This window comes from Taeniopygia guttata, chromosome 1A, assembly GCF_048771995.1.
Source record: "Taeniopygia guttata chromosome 1A, bTaeGut7.mat, whole genome shotgun sequence".
NCBI classification, from domain to species: domain Eukaryota; kingdom Metazoa; phylum Chordata; class Aves; order Passeriformes; family Estrildidae; genus Taeniopygia; species Taeniopygia guttata.
The window spans coordinates 24,705,001-24,724,487 of record NC_133025.1 but is presented as its reverse complement, the minus strand read 5'-3'; the positions used below and the strand labels follow the sequence as shown (position 1 = coordinate 24,724,487).

The 19,487-nt window shown below is 37.8% G+C and overlaps 2 long non-coding RNA genes across 3 annotated transcripts in view; both read left to right on the top strand.

Moving 5' to 3' along the window:
• Positions 1-5,198, top strand: part of LOC115490949 (uncharacterized) — a 35,966-nt gene extending 30,768 nt beyond the window's left edge. For both annotated transcript variants that reach the window (XR_003956878.4, XR_012052738.1), the window contains one exon: positions 137-5,198. This is a non-coding gene — a long non-coding RNA (uncharacterized lncRNA). The remainder of the gene's footprint in view (positions 1-136) is intronic.
• Positions 5,199-16,198: 11,000 nt separating this feature from the next.
• The window catches only part of LOC121468160 (uncharacterized), a 10,565-nt gene continuing 7,276 nt past the window's right edge, over positions 16,199-19,487 (top strand). Inside the window, exon 1 of the long non-coding RNA XR_005978178.2 lies at positions 16,199-16,924. This is a non-coding gene — a long non-coding RNA (uncharacterized lncRNA). The remainder of the gene's footprint in view (positions 16,925-19,487) is intronic.

Here is a 19,487-nt window from a genome sequence, read left to right as displayed (position 1 = left end):
TCAAGCTACTCAAGGATCATACTTAAACACATGCTTATATACTTAACTGTCCTTGATGATGCTAGTCATATCACCTAAAAACAGACTTAATTTTAAAAGTAGTGAATTTTATAACTCTCATTTCTTTATGTTACAGGGATTAGCGCTTCAAACAAGATGGCATTCTTGCTCAACTCTTTGTTTCCCTTCTATGAGATGAAGAACTAGGGATATGCTGACCCTGGAATCACGTCTGCAAAGTGTTTGGAGCTGTTTGGGAACAAGGCTGAAGAAAATGGAGAAATATTATTAGATTATGTTTATTTTTTCCAGAATTTTTTAAAAAAATATTTTCAATACCTCTGCTAGTGAAGATGTAAGAGTGTTGTTGATGGTTCCACACACCTTTTTGTGGGAAGACTTGTAGTTCATAAAAAGAAAAAAAAATGGAGGAGAACATAACTGTTCTTGAAGGTGGTGAATGGTGTGGGGAAGATGGATATGAGGAGTGGCAGAGGTCACTTGGTTTGTTCAGCCTGGGGAGACTGAGGGATGAATCGACAGCTTCCTCCCAAGGCAAAACAGACAGGCAGGCACTGGTCTGTTCTCTTTGTTGACCAGTGACAGGACTTGAGGAAAGGAAATGAAACTGTGTCAGAGGAGGTTTAGGTTGGATATTAAGAAAATGTTCTTCTCCCAGATGGTGGCTGGGCACTGGAACAGTCACTCCAGGGAAGTGGTCACAGCACCAAGCCTCACAGACTTCAAGAAGTGTTTGGACAACATTTTCAGATACATGGTGGGATTCTTAGAGTTGTCCTGTGCAAGGCCAGGAGTTGGACTCTGTGATGCTTTTGGGTCCTTTCCAGATATTGATTCATTCTGTGATTCACTGATGACAGCAAGATAACTGCAGCATCATCTAAACTAACCCAGAAAATCACCCACACGTCCCTTAGTGCTCAGTCTTCACTGGAGCCATGTCTCCTAATTAACATCTGCAGTGATTACCAGATATTCTGAATTAAATTGTATACAGGCTAATTTTCAAATTGTGTATTATTATCAGACACTTCCTGTGTTGAAATTGTTGTCTGGACATACTTCACAATCAAAGCATTGTGTAGCACTAGGTACATTTCTTTATATAAAAAAACAGAGAGAAGCTCTTGAGCTGCATGAGATGGAGTGAAATTGCCTTAGTGAGACAGAATCTGAGTTTTGACTCCCTAGCTGTCATGAGAGTCAAACACAATGAATCATCTGAGGAAGAGCTGGAGAATTTGGAACAAATAGATTCTCTGAAGAAGGTATAAATAGAGCTTTATGCTGTTTATGTTCTCTGAAGAGCTAGGAGGGCCTCTTCCCTTCAAATTTGCCATGCTATTAGGAGCACAAAGTGCCCTTTTTGGGGTGAGAACATAGAAATTTCATTTTTCAAGAGTGAACGCTTAGCGCAATCAGCACTTGAGAACAAGGCTGAATGCTCCAAACTATGAAAGCCCTCACAGAACATGACTCTCCATATAGAACCCTGAGATCTTTATGAATATGTAACTTGATAACATCAGGTATCTATGCAGGTATATGCAGGGATGTATAGCTATTCTGCAAAGAACTGCTTCTCTGCTTCAGTCTCCGTTGACATTTCTTTTTGCCTGTGAATGAATTAAGCACAAGACTGATCACATAATGTGGACTATGAACTCGATGTTCAAAGTCAAGATGAAGAGTTCAAGAGCAAGTTGAAATATTTGCTGAAGCATTTTTGTCAGCCAAACCCTGTAATATACTTACAGACTTACACCCCAAGGGAAGAACCATTGCATACTTAAGATCATAACAGAAAGAGAAGGAAATGTAGTAAGAACATTTCTGTATTAAAGTAATTTCACTGCTGTATAATTTTCTAACCAAAATGACATCCAAAGACTTCCAAGATAACCATGTCTCTAAAATAGCTTTTCTTCTGAAATTTTCATTTGCATTTAATCTGTGGTGCTGTGAAGAAAAAGAGAACACAGCTGTCATTTGAGGGTTCACACCCCTTATCATGAACTGCATTGATACCTGTGGCTATCTTGGCTGTTTCCCTACTAATCCACGAGAAAACTAAGCTTGGCCAGTCTTCTGCTCAGCATGGTTTGTTCCCTCTACCTTTTCCATGCTGCCTTAAAATTCCTGACTGATGTGTAAATAATCTGTAGAAATCTGGGTTCCCACAAATCTGAATGGGAGTAAAGAGGCAAGGAGGGAGTGGCAAACCAGCCACGAATACTGTTGTCTATGGCTATAGACATATAGACGTATCCACAGAGCAGGTGGCTTATACTGTGGATGCCTTTGTGTGTCCTCATGCAGATTACTTGGTAGCACATGACTAAACCTTGAGTGCCAATACATGACTCCAGAGACATTTCCTCAGTTTATGGGGTGAGGGAAAAAAGCAGAAATTATATTTCAGAACATATTAGATATTTCTGAAATACTTGATGGTACATATACTGGGTGTTTAGTACATGCTTTATACCTCAAAGTATTCATGCATGTATATTTACTTTTATAATTTATAGACCAGTTACAACACCAAGCTCTCTTCCAGATGTCAAGAATAAAATTATATTTCACAGCTACTTTTACAACTGATAGTAAATCTTGAAGATGGTACAAGTACTGTGAAAGTCATCTGACCTTGAGCAAGAAGAAAACCCCACTGGAAGACTTCTATCTCAGAGATAATCAAGGTGTGCCTGCAAATGGTTGCTTATTTGCAGCCAGAGACTTTGGTTCTGCTCTATTTTCCTTTTTAAAATGAAAGGTGCAAGTTTAACCCAAAATTCTCAAAGCCAAAAATACTTTCTTTCAAAACCAGTTGACCAAATTGTGAGGCTGACAGTTTTTGGAAAGTTTCATGATAGTTCTCCAAGAAATGTACACATCAGCATTAAGCAGGCACATCTTAATAAAAGGCAAACATCAGGAGGAACACCAGTATTGTATTATGAAGCTTACATTATATCATATGCTTGTGTTGCCTAAAAATGTTCCACATGGCTCTTTCACTTGTCCCAATGACCCTTTAAGGAGCCAGAAGATTCTGCCAGTAAAAAAGAAGCCAGTTAAGAGTATCAGAAACCAAATGTTAGGACTAAAGTTAGGAGAAACCATCAAAATCACCTATGGTGTTTAGTCCACATTATACAAGGAATTTTTCCAAGCCTATGTTATAGTGTCAATGAATAATTGTAAATATTAAAGAGACATGGATACAGTGAAAATAATTTTGGAAACTTTTCCTTGTATTGCAGCTCATGGCTGGGAAATTTCCTGAGCAGAAGGCAGTAGGTACACCACAATGGTTAACAGATTTCATGGTCATTCATATCAACAGTTTCAACCATTCACTGAATAGGAGAATATATATTGTTGTCTTTTAAATTTCCATTTGATTTTTTCCATTCTTGTCATACAATTCATGGTCATCAATTGCCCTGTATTAGCTTTCACCATGCCATTTGTGACACGGAGTATCCTCTTCCTCTGCAACTGCTCTTCACTGTCCTGCTTCAGCTATATGGAATTGTTCCATACCTGTGGAGCATCACCTTTTATGTAACTATTCTTGTCCTATTTTAGCCTTTTTGGGGCAGGGCTGCACACACTCTAGATAAAATAATGACAGATTCATACAGTGGAATAAAGATAATGTTTTCTGAAGGTCATGAAAAAGGGCAAAACACTGATTGCTCCGTGGAGCAAAAAAAGAACTATTTCCACAGATAGAAATACTCATTATAATCTCTCCTTCCAAAATATCAGTAAGTAGAAAACCTTATTACAAAAAAGAATATTCACCTGATAAAAGAAAAAAACACCAGGCATCAAAAACAATATACAAGCCTACAGTGAAAGCATAGGAAAAGCTGTGATATAAACCCTCAAATAGTCCTAAAATCACACAGTTCCACATTAATTTCTCAAAATTTCCATAGGAGCAACACAGCCTCTGATGCAAAACATTTACCTTCATCTTCCATCAAATTCAATAGCTTATGTTTAGTAGTAAATTCATGAGAGTTTCAAGCATTCAACCTCTGGAAAATATTTGGCCCATTCTAGAACTTAACCCTGAAAACAGTAAAGTGAGCAAATGAATCCCTTTAAAAGAGGTTTTCAAACCTCTAAAGGCAACCATGTGGGTCTCTTATGTCAATGCATCGTTTCTATAATCCACTGTCCAGCTACAGCAGCTCAACTCTGAAGTGGTGATGTAAGCTAAAACCCTATAATGCTCTTATTCAGTGATAGAAAATCTTCAATAAACTGAGCTTTCCAAAATATCAAGGGGACAACGTATTCTTCCTAGAAATTAAAAGTTGTATTTTTCATACAATAATTAAGTGAGATAAGTATGTTGCAAAACAACTGAGTCCAAAGATACCTTCCTGTCATCTCAGACACTTCCCAATCATCTGGAGCTTTATTGTTGTGTTTATTGTGATGTCACAGGATTCTCTGGATGTGTGACCTTACTGGTATATGCTGCCCACGTCTACCTGTGCTGCTCTCTTCCTTTCTCTTTATCCCCAGTGCTAAGACTAACTTTCAACAATAAAATGAAATATTTTGATTTATGACAAAAAGGTTAGTTAGAAAAGTCAGATACTAAATTGTTCAGTGGAACCTTTATCCTTTGATTATGCAGTTGGCTGAGCATAAGCATTTTGATATACTTTATTCCAATTTAACTCCCTATTGCAGCTGACCCAAAAGCTGACTTTTGCTATGCTTTGTATCCCTAGGAAAACAAAAAATGCAGTGATACTTGTTAAAAATTGCATAATATATGTTTCAAGCATTTGGCTTAGCAGAAATGAGAACTAGAACAAACGTCATGCAAATATATAAAGGCTTGATATAGTCTCTTTTTGAAGACCAGTAATAAAATTTTTTTACTGTCACTTTAAATGAATTTGATAATTTCTGCAGTATAACAGACATGCACTATTCTGAAACCTTGTATTTAGCTTAATAATATTGCCTGAAGAGTAGTTGCATTATAATATTAGACCTGAATCATTGCTCTTTAGAACAATGACTTAATTCCCCATTTCTGTATTTTTTCTTTTGTTTTGAAGTTATATTGTATGTTTTCTCTTTTGCTTTATGAGCAGTTCCTATTATGTACTGTCAAGTAAACAAAAAAAAAATGGCCTCTAGATACCCTCTCATTGTGTCTTTTATAATCTCCACACTGCCTAATTTTTATCAGTACAACCGAAAAGAGTTTCTGCAAATTATCCAAAGTTTCAAATAGAAACACACTCTGAAACCCACTCCTCATGAACAGCACAATTTAATGCTTTACATCCTTGTTTCTGTATTTTGTGAGGTGGTCCAAAATCTGGAGCTCTAAAAATATTTCAAACTTTTGCTTTTTCTGAAAAGCCCTGTGAGTTTGAGGTACAGTCTGGGATTTAACATCCATTTTTAAATGTACATCAGTTCTGAGATTTTATAATGTATGTGTGCAACAGAGACAAAGACAGAAAGGGAAAATGCATGCACAAGAGAGGCTAGCTTGGCAGGCATTTCATATTCTGTTGCTACATGTTTTGCAGAAAAGCAGTCAGTAAGATTACCTGCATTATAAACTTTCCTGAACATACAGTGTGTTATAGTAAATTTTGTATTTTTCATAATCCCAGTATGGTGTTACACAGTGCACAATAGCTATGGGTTGGTTTTTTTTTCCCATACAAATCCTTTTTTCCTGAATGCCCAGCATCAGTCCAATCACCCTGATACCCAATGCGCAACAGATTGAAAGGGCAAGTTTCCCTGCATGGTTCCAAGTGAAGGCTAAAATGATCAAAACTTCAACTTTTAACTTGACTACTTCATTCTCTTGAACTTGTGCCCTGCACAACCACAACAGTGGAGAGGGGAAGGGTACCGAGGTTCCATGCATCACTTATTTTATTTTCTGTTCCTCTTGCCCCTCAGTTCCTTGCAAACAGATGTATCTTTTCCCCATTACCAGCCTCCTTAGTTTAGAATCTGAAATAAAAAGTATTTCTACTGTGTAATTTAGGGTAGCTTTCACATCTATGGTGCTCAGAGAAGGAGCAGTAAGATGCAGGTGGATGGAGAAAGTACATGCCTTGGTGGGGCAAGAAAGTCTTTCCCATATTGGCCTCTTATGATAAAAATACGTGATGTCATAAGGATTAGAGGTGGGAGAAGCATTTGTGTACATTTAGGTTCGTTATCTAATGGGCAAATAAGTGCAGTGTTGAGTACTGGAAATATAGAATTCCAGTGTTGCCTGTATGCATTCTTTCCAGTTTACATTGCTGTTTTCCATAGGGTTTGTAAATTACATTCATAGTGTTTTTTCCAGATAAAGATCATAAAATTAGCAATTTTTTTTCATGTTCTTGCCTTTTTCTTGTTTTATTCAAAGCAGAGAGAACTAAATGTTCCTTTTGCTCAGAGGTTAATGGCAGCATGATGACTACAGATGCATTTCTCACAATTCTCACAGATGCATTGACTCAGGAGTACCAGGAACATTTCCATACAGTTTTCTCTAACTTGCATGTTGTGAGCAGTTCTGAGAACGTGACATTGTCTCAAAGTACTCTAAAACAAGGAAATGGGTGGGTGGGATCCTGCCTGCCTTTGCCGTATGTGAGTGCCTTGGTTCCTTTGTCTTTGTCTGACACACCTCAGCCTCTGTCTTTAGCAGTTTGGCTGGATTTTTGTGTCTTCCTCTGTTTCTATCAAAGCCCCAGTACTGCAAGTGGTATTGTGTCAATAAGCAAGCGCTTCGGTGCAAAATTACTTAATCATTAGAAGGGATGTGTGGCAGTGAATATATTCTAGCTTTTACATTTTTTATCACACTAAGGGCTATTTTTTCCTTCTTTTCCACTCTTATTATTAACCTTTTTATAGAAAATTGGCTTACCAAGAATTTATGAATTAGCAAGTCTATTATAATGATGAATGGTAATTACCATTTAAATCCTGAGTCATTCATCAGCTTGTTCACCATATGTCAGGTGATACAAGAGTGCATGAATACTTGTCTAGTGAGTATTTCTCAACAGATTGTTATATTTGCCTGAACTTTGGACTTGAATGCCAAATACTAGGTGAATAAAAGTTAAAATTGTAAAAAAAAGAAGAAAAAAATTACATTTATTATAAGCAGAAGGGAAAAGACATCACAATAAAAAGCAATGCTGCTAGTGACACCTATTAGCATTACATAATTATTAGCACATTTTTTATAATTTAGCAAATAATAAACGTGAATTTAAGCTTTTTTGAACATGCCTGAAGTTGCTCAGGAATTTCTGCCCTCATCAGATGCTTCCTTATGAGTGTGAAGGCAGGTACTGGTTTCTGCCAGGATCCCAGAGAGTGGGTATCTATATAGCCAAACCAGTTCAGTTCATTTCATCCTATCAGTCTCCTTCCCTGATGATCCTCAATAATGGAGGAAAAAAATTGAAAGGACACAAGAGCTGAACTGTCATTTAGCCTCCAAATCCAATCTGATGTCTGAGGTAGTGTGGGGACAATTTCACTTCATCTGTCAGTGCCAGACATCCTAGGGGTGCAAATTCAGGATTTCTATCTCCAGACTTCTCAGTCTTCTGAACATCTTCTCATGAAAGACAAAACAATACAAAGATATCCTCTGGGTCACCCATAAAAAATCATATTTTTAAATATGAGTGAAATTATTGTAACAGGAATGGGTGCACATTTTATGTCAAGTGATACTCTTAAGGACAAAGTTAACATTAATGATTATCACTTCAACCCTTTCTTTTCATTTTGACATACTGTATCTCTTTTAGGTTTAACAGATCATAAACTGAAGCCAACTTTCTGAATGATCATTTAATTCTTGAAATGTAACGGTAGACTATGAAGAAAATACTAAGATATTAATCCTGGTGGAAGACAGCAAATGCTAGACCTAGAAGCTTAATGGTGCTAAGCTGAATGGAACATACCAAGTCTGCTACCCTAACACAATACAGTCTCTATGCAGGTTGGAAGCACTCTCTTGCTATAAGTATCTGAACACAGGCAAAAATAAAATAACAGTTTTAAAATGAGTAATCTTGCAGAGTTAAATTGAGACCATCTTGTTCAGCTTATCTAACTGCAGAAAAAAAAACAAACCCAAACCAAGAATATTGTTTTAATCAAAGGTCTGTTGTTCTATCAACACCATTTTCTTCATTGTGCTAAAACTGTCATTCGGCTTTATATTATTATTGCCTCCACTTCTGAAAAAAATTAAATTTTTTATTGCTGTTCTGAAACTATTTATATGTCGAGAAATGTTGTTGAAGTTTTAAAAGAAAAGAAAGAATCACAGAATTTCCTGTTGGATCCTCTTACCTCTGGGTCAAACTGTGACTAATGGCTGGCAATTCAGCTCACTACACAAACTGGGAAAGATGTCTACCCAGGGGTAGTAGTCACTGCTAGCCTGTATCTTAAAGTGAGTGGCTTTGTGTACTTTAAATTTAAGTAGAATCAGGTGCTGTACATTACAATTAGAGACGCTTTCTTTGTTTATTAATGGACCAAATTAGATATAATTTTTTAATAGTGTTTTGCATCAATGATAAGATGCTTTTAGTTTAGATGTCCTTGGTTCAGATACCCTTGGAAATTATAGAAGATAACAAAATCGAAGCCTAGGGAAGAGAGCTAGGGACAAAATTAATCTGGAATCTAAGAGGAATTAAAATAAAGGTGGGAACATGGTAGAATTTTTTTGGGGGGTAAGTTCTGAATAAAAATAATCACCAAAAGCCATATATCTCTAGGAAGAGGGGTAGAATTCGTAGCCATCAATTTCAAATGTAGAGTTGCAGAGTAAGCCTTTACTCAGACATAAGGAAAAATATCAGAATAATTCTCTATCCTCTTTTGTATTCTGTAGAATTTAACCAGACTATAAAATAGCATGTTTGTCTTGGCATCTCAGCAGCTATTAACAAAGGGTTTGGGTGCCTGAAAAGGCCATCAACCATTCAGACCTATGCAATGAGCCACAAATTTGGTAAAGATAACATTTCTGTTTCTCATTGAGGAAAAAACACAGTTTAATAATCAGGTGAGTTTCTTTCAAAGAAAATGCTAAAAAAGGCACTGTATGGTGGCAGATACTATATCCCTGGATCAGCAAAAAGAGCAAAGATTCCCATTGACGCCTCCCACCAGAGGCCCCAGTATTCCTAAGGCTGCCTCTGTATGTCAGCATGTGAAGTTGATCTTTCCCAGCTGACGCTGAGCTGAAATTTCTTGGAAGCAGCTGGGGTGGAGGTGTGCCAGAAAACCTTAAAAAATAAATCAGTTACAAGTGAACCAGGGCAACCCCAAAAGCCCAGAGGTAGGGCGGGTGTTTTGCTACATGCGTTACTAATTAACTGTGAAAAGTTTTGAACGGTCCCAAATTTTTTTGTGAGTACCAGCTACCTTTTATAAAAAAGGCCATAAAAAGAAGGTAGAAAACACACTTCCAGTAACTGAAATTAAGCATCCAAAGTTCGGAGTGGGGGATGTGGGACCCCAACCCACAAGCAAATCCAATTCTAGTTTTGTTTAAGTTTTAACTTTATGTGATTCTTACGCCAGAGTGTTTCTTCTCATAACTCATCTGACATAACCAACTGATGCAAAATTTTTATAATTCTTATTTCTTTTTATGCCCATTCCCCAATATATTTTTTCCAGACAAATAATGCTTCAGCCCACAGAAAGCCTTTGGACTCCTAATTACACAAAACCTAACCTGCAATTAGGAAGCTTGAATCACTTTGAAAATCAGGTGCTCTTTACTCTGCCTTGGGATTCATGCTGCAGGAGGCAATAAGTATTCCAGGCCCAACATTTTTAAGATTTGGGGCCTGAAAAGAGAGTAGGAATTTTACTAGAACAGCTAGATTTTGGATAACCGAAGTAAAATAATCTTAGTTTTCATATTTTTAAAGCCATTTAAAAGACTGCAGAAGCCTTAAACAAGTTTTATCAATAGCAAACAAATTAATTTCAGATTTCTGCAACACTGAAAATCTATCAAGATCAGGAAATGCACACATCTATTAGGGTCCAAATACATTTTGCTGACCTTTTCAGACAACATTTTTCAAGTGAAAAAATCCGTTTATTTGAGTAATTTTATGTAAGAGTAGTAATCTCTAAACTATGTGACACGTTTCACAGAGGAAGGAGGTTTCCACAGCTGCCTGTCTCTACCAGACACAGCTATCTGTTATCTGAAGATGTACTTCATTTACTGGGGCTGGGCAAAATTTCAATTGCATGATGTTTCTGCCAGTAACCAACTTAGCTATGCATGATATGTGGGTGATTATAGCTCACGTTTACCTCTAAGATGACAGAGAACAGAGACATATGAACCACTGAACCTCTGAACTGGTCCTAGATAGTTGTACCAGCCACTTCCATTTCTGTTTTTGACTTGCCTAAAGAGACATCTCTAGAGAGATGAAAAACAGGGACAAGTAGGTGCCTTTTGTAGTTGATGGCAAAATAATTTACTAAGCCTGGGCTGCATTAGTGGCTGGTACTCTTCTGTACCCTTGGAATTTTGCTGTGCAAGGCCCCAAGCTGTTAGTAAGAAGAGGCTTTAAGTCACCTTTATCTCCTCACCAGGGTCCTCCTGGGAGTCTGTTTGTCTACTGCATCCCTGCTTCCTTGAAGCCTTGAGAGGCATGGTGAGCCAAGGGCTGTCCCAGTCCAGGGTGCTTCAGCTGTGTCCTTGCAGCCCCAGTAATGCTGCATGCACCAACAAGCAACACAGAGCAGGAGTCAGTCCAAAGAAAAATAGCACATTGAAAAAAAACTTTAAGGTACCCTGCCTCACCAGCACTGTGTGGTTAAGAAACACCTGTTTTTCTTCAAGAGCCTCTGTGTGTGTTCCTGAACATGGCTGTGTATGTATACGCAACACTATATTGTGTGTGTATAGTATGCATTTATTTTTTACATTTAAAAATAAAATTAAAAATATAAAGAAAAACAAGTGCTCAATGAAAGCCATCTACCTATGCTGAGCTTAACTTTCCTGAACAAGTAAATTAAAAAGGTTGGAGGTAGAATAAGAAATGTTATTATATAACATTAAGATTTAGTCTGAGGTGGCTATCTGCCCAATCAAAATCTCTCTCAAAAGAGATTTTTGTTTTTCAGAATTCTTACTGGTAAGGGTAGCATAAGAATTAGATTCAACTGTCTTTTATAAACATTTATCCTCTTTTCTTTGCTGTTCTAATGGTTTTTTGTTGTTTTGGTTTGGTTTGGCTTTTTTGCCCTTTCTGCTTTTCCTGGTACTTGGGCATCAGGAAGTTCTTGAATTAAGTTGGAAATGTGAGCAAGAATTTTATCTTAGGAAACCTTTTCCCCATAACAGAAGTAGACAATTACTATGTTTTAAGGATTTATTCAGTTACCTAACAGATAGCGCATGAACTGATGTATATGACCCATAAGAGCAAGATTTGTGGGAGAAATAAAAAAGACAGAAGTTGATTTATTGAATTTAAGCTAAAAATTCTTGCATTTGCAGTACTATTTTAAAGGAAACAGATTTGGTAATAACTTCGCATTTAATCACTTGGAAGATATGATTTTAACTAAAATACCTCCCTAGAATATCAGTGGAATTATTACTCCATTTTTAGAATGAAACCTTGACAACATCTCATTTCATTTTAAATTAAAGAGTTGTTAAAGAAAACGTAAATAAATATTCAATATTTATTTAAATGGAATTACTACAGTGAATATAAGCAAAAGCAGATGGATTTGCAGGACTCTGAAGAGAAATGCATCCTAAAAATTAATATTGCCTACAATACGTTGACTTGCTGCAATACCTGCCAAACCGTCTTTAACAGTAGGATTTAAATTGCAAAGTTGACATGGCCGGTTTCTAGACCTTGACTTTTCCTGGTAAGGAGATCCCTGATGTGGAGGGGACTATTACTAAGATTCTGAAGTTATCCTCTGCACTGAATGAAAAAAAAAAATATTCATGCCTTTAGGGGTTGTGGGTCCTTGCTCTGATTTACATAACTTACTGTGAGCAGCCATGGCAGACACCAATTATAGAGAACTTTGTAACTGCTCTACCTGTAGCTCCCAGTGGAAGCCATGTTTCTGTTGTATTAAATCTGTACAGAAATGACAACGGGGGGAAAGGAAAAAAAAATAAATGATGCTGTGAACATTATAAGTAAACCTTTGGGAACAACAATATATGTACTGTGATGCAACAGATAGTGCAATTTTGCTCAACATTTCAGAGATCATGCAGACCAAACAAAACAAAACAAAAAAAAAAAAAAAAGCAAAAATAAAAATATGCCAAGAAATTAAAAATAGACAGGAGCTGTAATGTCACTTTTCCTTTCACAACCACTGCAGTTTTGTAAGGCAAAAGTTGGAAGTTGAAATTATTTCTGTTATATGTTTGGCTTGGAAAGGAAGCATGTCCAGGTAAAAGAAATAATACATTTGCCAAAGTGTCATCATATGCAGGGCAGGGTAGAAATTCTGAGTGTCAGCCCAAATTAAAAAAATGGTGCCTCAAAAACTTATAGAGTTAGTGAATTAATATTCACTCTGGAAGTATCTTTAAAGTAATTTCCTGTAACACTAAAGAGATCCTGCACAACCTGAGCATAAGCTGGTGGGTAGCTGGGACCAGCTGCCACCTCCAGAGGAGAGCAGGGAGTGCTGGAGGCACATTTCCATCTCTTGGTGTACATGGCCTGGCACAGAAGCATGAGCTCTGGAACAGATACATTTATCCAGACTTCCCCTGGGCTTGAGAGAGAAAGAAGAAGTCCTTTGTGCAGACAAGGGTGCAAGTATTGCACAAATATTCTGTGCACCAGGCTGTGCTCGGAGTCCTGCTGCAAAGTGGACTGCGCCAGCTGGGCCACCTGCTCTGGGAAACCTCTTCAGTGCCGAGTGAACTGCTCATGCTGGGGTGCTTGAAGCTGCCCCTGGGACACAGCTCAGATCTCTGCCTTGTAAAAGCCCTGTAGCCCTCTTGAAATATCTCTACTGGGGCTTTAAAGGCTGACAGGAAGCCCTCTGCTGTTATGTTCTCAGTGCTTCTGGGAATGTTAGAAAACAGCAAAAAAGAGCTCCAATTTCTGACTTTTGTGTCAAACAAAACAACAATGTCCTTTTAAAACAAACAAGCAAGCAAGCAACCAGCCAACCGAGCAAACAAAAGCACCAATAGCCCCTTCTAAAAAACCCTCATCAAAACGAAAAACTACAAAACAAAACCCCTTTAAAGAGAAAAATGGGAGTAAGTTAGGCTTTCTCTTTTAGCTACTATTGTTGGTGAAAGGATGGAAAACTGAGCAGAAGGGGAGGGATGCAGCAACCTTTCAGATAACCTGTGCCTGTATAGTGCCATGACTGGGTCCACTTTGAACCTAAGTGTGAATAGAAATATTTTGTTCTGCTTGTGCTTCAGATTAACTTTCCAGCTCCTACCATTCCTGGTTGCTCAGGTGGTGGTTTATTCTGAATTGAGCAGGTATCCACTAGAGTTTTATACATATATTTGTATTCTCAAAAGCTTTAAATTTCGTCTTTTCTCTGTTGTTGTTTTTATAATAGCCTGTTGACCTCTGGAACCTAGCAAAATCAGTTTTGGAACATTTGGAAAATTTAGAGTAATTCTCAGTGTATTTAATCTTAACAATGTTTAAAAAAAACACTTGGAAAGTGAATTGACAGAATTGAAAACTAGAAATTGAGACCTCATGCTCATGCTTCTTTTGTTCTTCTTTAGGACCTGCCTTTTTGGTTAACAATCCTGCATTTAAAAAAAATCTGTGAAACTGGTTGTAACTGAATAAAAAGTAGGTCCCACTCAGTCTCCTCTCTTGCATGAACCAATCCTGTCTGCAGGACATAACCTGAAGGGCAAGTGTTGCTCACAAACTTTCCAAATTTTCACGTGCTGAAATCAAAGCCTCAAACACACTTATTTGTGTCTCAAGAGCTAGAATTTATAGTCTGCTATTTCTGCATGCTCTAGACAAGGAGGAAAATGATGGATGAAATCCACACAGAGCTGAATTAATTTGTCAAGATATGTTAAAATTAGTCTAAAATGTTTGTAGCTGGTTGCTATCTTCATCTTGAAAACTGAGCATATTCACCTCTGAGTATGGCAGCAATCCAGACCAAGGGCTCTTTGTGAGGATGTGCTTTTTTTTTGTCTGGACTGAGCCACAGAAGAATGTCACTGTGAGCCCAGGAGCCTAATCCTCCAGGCATCCCTCATGGGGCTTGCGGTCCCTGGTCCATCCCAGAGAGAAGTTTCTGTTCAACTGGACCTTCTCTCAGCATGGAGCAAGAAGGGCTTGACAATCATCTGTGCATGCCAGCTCCATAATGATGCTGGTTAAAACAGACCGCTTTATGTATAACTTTTAACTCATTTTGCTGTCTGTACCCCCTTTAGTCTCCCTTTGTGCATCACAGTCCTGGAAAGCACCATCATCACAAAGCCAAAGAAAAAAACTGTCATTTTCATCATGATTCCAGGGACACCAAGTTATACAAATTTGCAGGGGAGCTCACTCCAGGCATACGTCCTAGGTGATGGGATTAGAGCTGTTTTATTCTAAGGACCAATGCTTGCAGACATTTGTGGTCTGTTAAATCCCTAGTAAAATCTAACAAAATTGTAATCCTAACGAAGGCTATATTCATTGTATTCATTCCACTGCAGGTGCTATACCATAAACATCATTGCACATTTTATTGAAGGGAGTGAGATTTTTGAACCTCTAAGAATATTTAATTGCTATTTTAAAAAGTTAAACACCTTTTTAGGTTTCAGATATTTCAGGTTTTTGCCTATCTAAAGTGGAAACAGGATGCTGTTTCAAACATTGTCTCATGTTTATGAACAAGGAAAGGTGCTCTTTGAGCATATGATATTTCACTATAGCAGAAAGAAAATAATTTTATAGAGTGTTTTTGCATATGCTATTAAGATTCAAGTCTTGATTTCTTCCCCTTCTAAACAGTGTCCCAAAGACCTGTGGTATCCTCTGTGTTAAGTGCCGGGTTCAAGAGATTAAGGGCAATGACTGGCATCTAGCTCACTTTTATTTCCATTTCAGTGCAACCTCACATCGCTATACATCTGTTTTGTTGATTCAGAAGAGCACTTGAGATGCTTTACAGTTGATTTTGACAAGTGCTACAATTTGATATGGGTAGATAATTCTTGCTGAGTTGATTTCAAAAGTACAGAAATTATAATTTTGAGTAGATATTACCTTTCTTTATGATCAGAATTTTCATGTAATATACTGTGCACTTAAGCTTCTTAATCACATTTTCTTTTTTTTTAAACATTACATTCTTTCCATCTAATCAAGTATTGCAAATTAAAATATTGTTCTAAATATATCTTATATTTTTTCCATGCACTGTGGACAGCTCATGCAAAACCCACTTGAAAAAGTGGTCCCTCCTAACCTTCTCACCAAAACTATTTGGTTTGGAATTTAATTAAGCAGTGAGACAGGACAGACTATATGGCAAGGTTGATTAATGCGCACCTCGGGTGCATTTCACCTCATGCCTCCAGCATATCTGAGGTGTGGAGTAATAGTTCAACTGCTTAGTCAAAGTATCTTAATATGATTATAAAATGGGCATTTGTTAAAAAATAAAAAATTCAAATATGACAACATATCCTTACACTACTAAATGTCATGCACTGAGATGAAATTTATACCAAAAAAGAAGTAAATAATTTAATTACATTCCAGGTTTAAACACAATAGAATAATTTATCTGAAATGTTTTATGGGGTGAAATGTGAGCGTTCCATCCTGTTCCCTCTGAACCCATTCCTTTGGTGTGTACAAAAATGAGTAACCCATCATCACTCCCAGCTTCTGATTCCTTCCTTTTTTCCCCTCTCTAGTCAAATTATTTTCTCTCTTTCTCCTTTTTGTTTATTTATTGTCCTTCTGCCTCAGGCATTTCTCCCTGACGTCAGTATTTACTGGGCATGAGCCTGTGCTCTCTGTATTGGTGGTCCCCAGGTGCTCTTCAGCACATGAATTGATGAGAGAAGGATCTGTCCTTGGCTAACCTCTGTGAGCACTGCAGAGGGGTTAACTCCAGATTTACACCGTGCAACTGACAGTTTAACTAGTCTCAGTTGGAGGCTTTCAACAGAAATTCTAGTCAAAGAAATATGAAGAATGATGGGTAGAGAAGTCTTCAACTTTCAGAAGGGACACCCATCTCAGGTTTGTTTTAATCTGAAGCAGAATGGACTAATTTATATTTTTAGGAGAAAGTACTGTCAGAATGTAATCTGAAAATAGCAATGTTACATGTCATGATTTCCTGATAATTATTCCACAGATATACATGAGAAAGCATTAGCTTCACCTCACATCTTCGTGTGCCTCTCCCAAAGGCCTGGTGTTCAAATCCCTTCTTATCCTCTCTGGGCTGGGAGAGTTAATTTTCTTCACAGCAGCTGCTATGGGACTGTTTTGGATTGGTGCTGAAAATAGAAATGACAACACAGGGAAGTTTTAGCTGTAGCTGAGCATCTTACACAGCATCAAGACCTTTTCTGCCTCTTACCCCACCCCACCAACGAGGAGGTTGAGGGTGCAAAAGGACTGACCCCAGCTGACCAAGGGATATCCCAGACCATATGACACAATGCTCAGTAAGAATATAAAAGGGGAAGAAGAAGAAGGAAGTGTGGGGTGATTTTCAGAATGATGGTGTTTGGCTTCCCCAGTCGCAGCTACATGTGGTGGAGCCCTGCTTTCCTGGACATGGGTGAACATCTGCCTGCTCATGTGAAGTGGTGAGTGAAGTCCTTGTTTTGTTTTGCTTGCATGCATGAATTTCATATTATCACTTGAACTGCCTTTATCTCAACCCACAAGTTTTCTCACTTTTACCCTTCCAGTTCCCACCCAAGTGTGGGGGAGTGGGTGCATGAGGCTGAGCTGTTGGCTGGGCTAAAACCACAATACAGCAGAATCAGTAGTGAGATTCTCATAGAGTTCAGTCTTGTTTGGCTCTCAGACAGCAAATTTTACACCATCATTTGCACGTACTGTCAGAGGGCTGCACTGCTGGCGTGGGAGAGGAGGCTTTCCTGCCCCACAGAAGGGATCGGTCAGTTGAGACCAAGGGCCTCTGGCAGTTGCCTGTGACTCCTGGGTGGTGTGCCCTGGCATCTTTGTAGGTCTCAATCTCCTTGGTCCCTTTGAAAAAAGAAGTTGATTGGAAGTTTCTGAGTTTAAGCTAGAGGAGTTTCTGAAGAAAGACTTTTTTTTTTTTGTTTTGTGTTTTTTTTCTTTGTTTTTAATTTTCTCTCAAGAGAAGAGAATATAGCCTAGAGATTTTAAAATATCACTGAAAATGAGAATCTGCTCAGTTGTGGGGGAGTGTTAAGGGTCCCCAAGGAGCCAAACAGACTAGCAAAGGGGAGAGAAGTGTCTGGAGTAGTGATGGAGGGAGGACAAAGCAAGCAACAAAAATAACAAAGTAGAACTGAGGCTGTTATACAGAAGGGAGCAGGGGGAATTTAAAGAGCAGAGAGGGAGAGGCATATGTCCAAAAAATATGTGAAGATTAAAGAGAGAGAGGAGGAGAGGGGATGGGAATGCCAAAAGTTTCAACTTTACATCAGAAACAATAGCAAGGGTCTGAAATGGCACAGTCTGCTCAAGGGACTCCTCCTTACTGATGCAAGCAGTCCCACAGAAGCTTTTCAGATATTCATGTAAGGGTTGCAGGAATGAGCCCCATCTTCACCAAAGAATTTCTGATCCATGTTCAGTGTGTTCATGCAGTCACTGCTGGGCTGGACTGACACATGACACCCCAGCTCTGCCATTCACTTACTTCTATTCTACTTACTACTAGACTCTTCCTACATGGTTTTCTGTTGTTTTGTTGGCCACAAAATGTAAGAGGAATTAAAAGAAAATTTTCAAAAAGTCTATTAGAGGCATGGACTTTCCTCTTCTGAGAGGTGCACGTGAACACTTCTGTCTAGCACAGGCTGGATTTGTCCAAATTCTGCAGTTCCGGTATCTGAATCAGAATTTTTAAGCAAGCAAATAGTCCATTCAGACATAGTTTTTTAATAAATAAATTTCATTTTAGGTTTATGGTGTTAGGTGTAAATACTAGTGATAGCTAATTGCACATTTAAAACTAAATTCCTTTTCACTTGTGTTAAATAAACATTCTAAATCCTCTATTCAGATGAATAGCTTTTTTCCTAGTCAGTAGTCACATGGAGGTTTATAGGGTCATACACATAAATTAGGAATTGTTGAAGAAATAAGTGTTTATGCAGAATCCATCCCATAAATAGCAGAGAAAAAGTGAGTAAGGTTATTCATGCAGGGCTGCTGATATATATACAGGGTTACTCACAAAGTTTCCTCTAGTGTTACATTTGTATTCATATATGTCAAAAATGCAATGTTATTTCTTTTTAAAATAAATTGGAAGCACAAGTCTGTGGTGTATGATTATTTTATTAACTGATAAATCAGCTAGCTCTCAAGGGTATGGAAGAAATGTATTTATTTAATTTACAAATAAACTGTATCCATTCCCCACTCCCATCCTTTGTTAGAACTATGCACTAAGAAATTCCAGTGTTTCACATTCTGGTTGCTTAAATGTATTTTCAAGAAGTAAAAGAAAAACCACAAATATATTTTTTCAAATCTCCAGCCTTCCATGCAAACAAATCCCATATAAATATGAACAAGTGTAAACATTTAGTGTGTTTTCAATATATAACTTGAATTTCCATAGCACTTTCCTAACTTTAGGTGCACAAGTTCATACTTAATACCTCTGAATAGTACAGCCTGACCATCAGCATGGCTGAGTGCTGGCAGTTTCACACCCGTAAATTCTCCATTGAGATCCAGACGAATGACTGCATCTATAAGGAGATGTCCCTCTGCAAACAGTGTAAAAATTTGAATAACAGCAGATCAGATACAGATATGTGGGTTTTTTTCTATGACAATTCACAGGCTTTTATAGAAGATGTAAGTGTTGAGAGCTACTTAGTTGAGAGCATTTTCTTATCTTTAAACACTTATAAAAGAGGGTTATTCCATAATTATCCATTATGGGGACAAAAAAATCCTCATCAGTTAGGGAATAACTTTTTTTAAAAATCTTGTCTTATTTGGAGATGCCCACTTTAATCTCCTGTTTCACTGAGCAATTTATTATTAAGAATGGATCAAAATGGCAGACTCTCCTTTATGTTCTCCTCCTGTATATATACATTAAATGAAGTATCCCAGGTTAACAAAGGAGAAATATGTTCTCTGGCACTGCCTACATCACACATCTGTTCTCTCCCATGCTTAGCCCATGAGTGC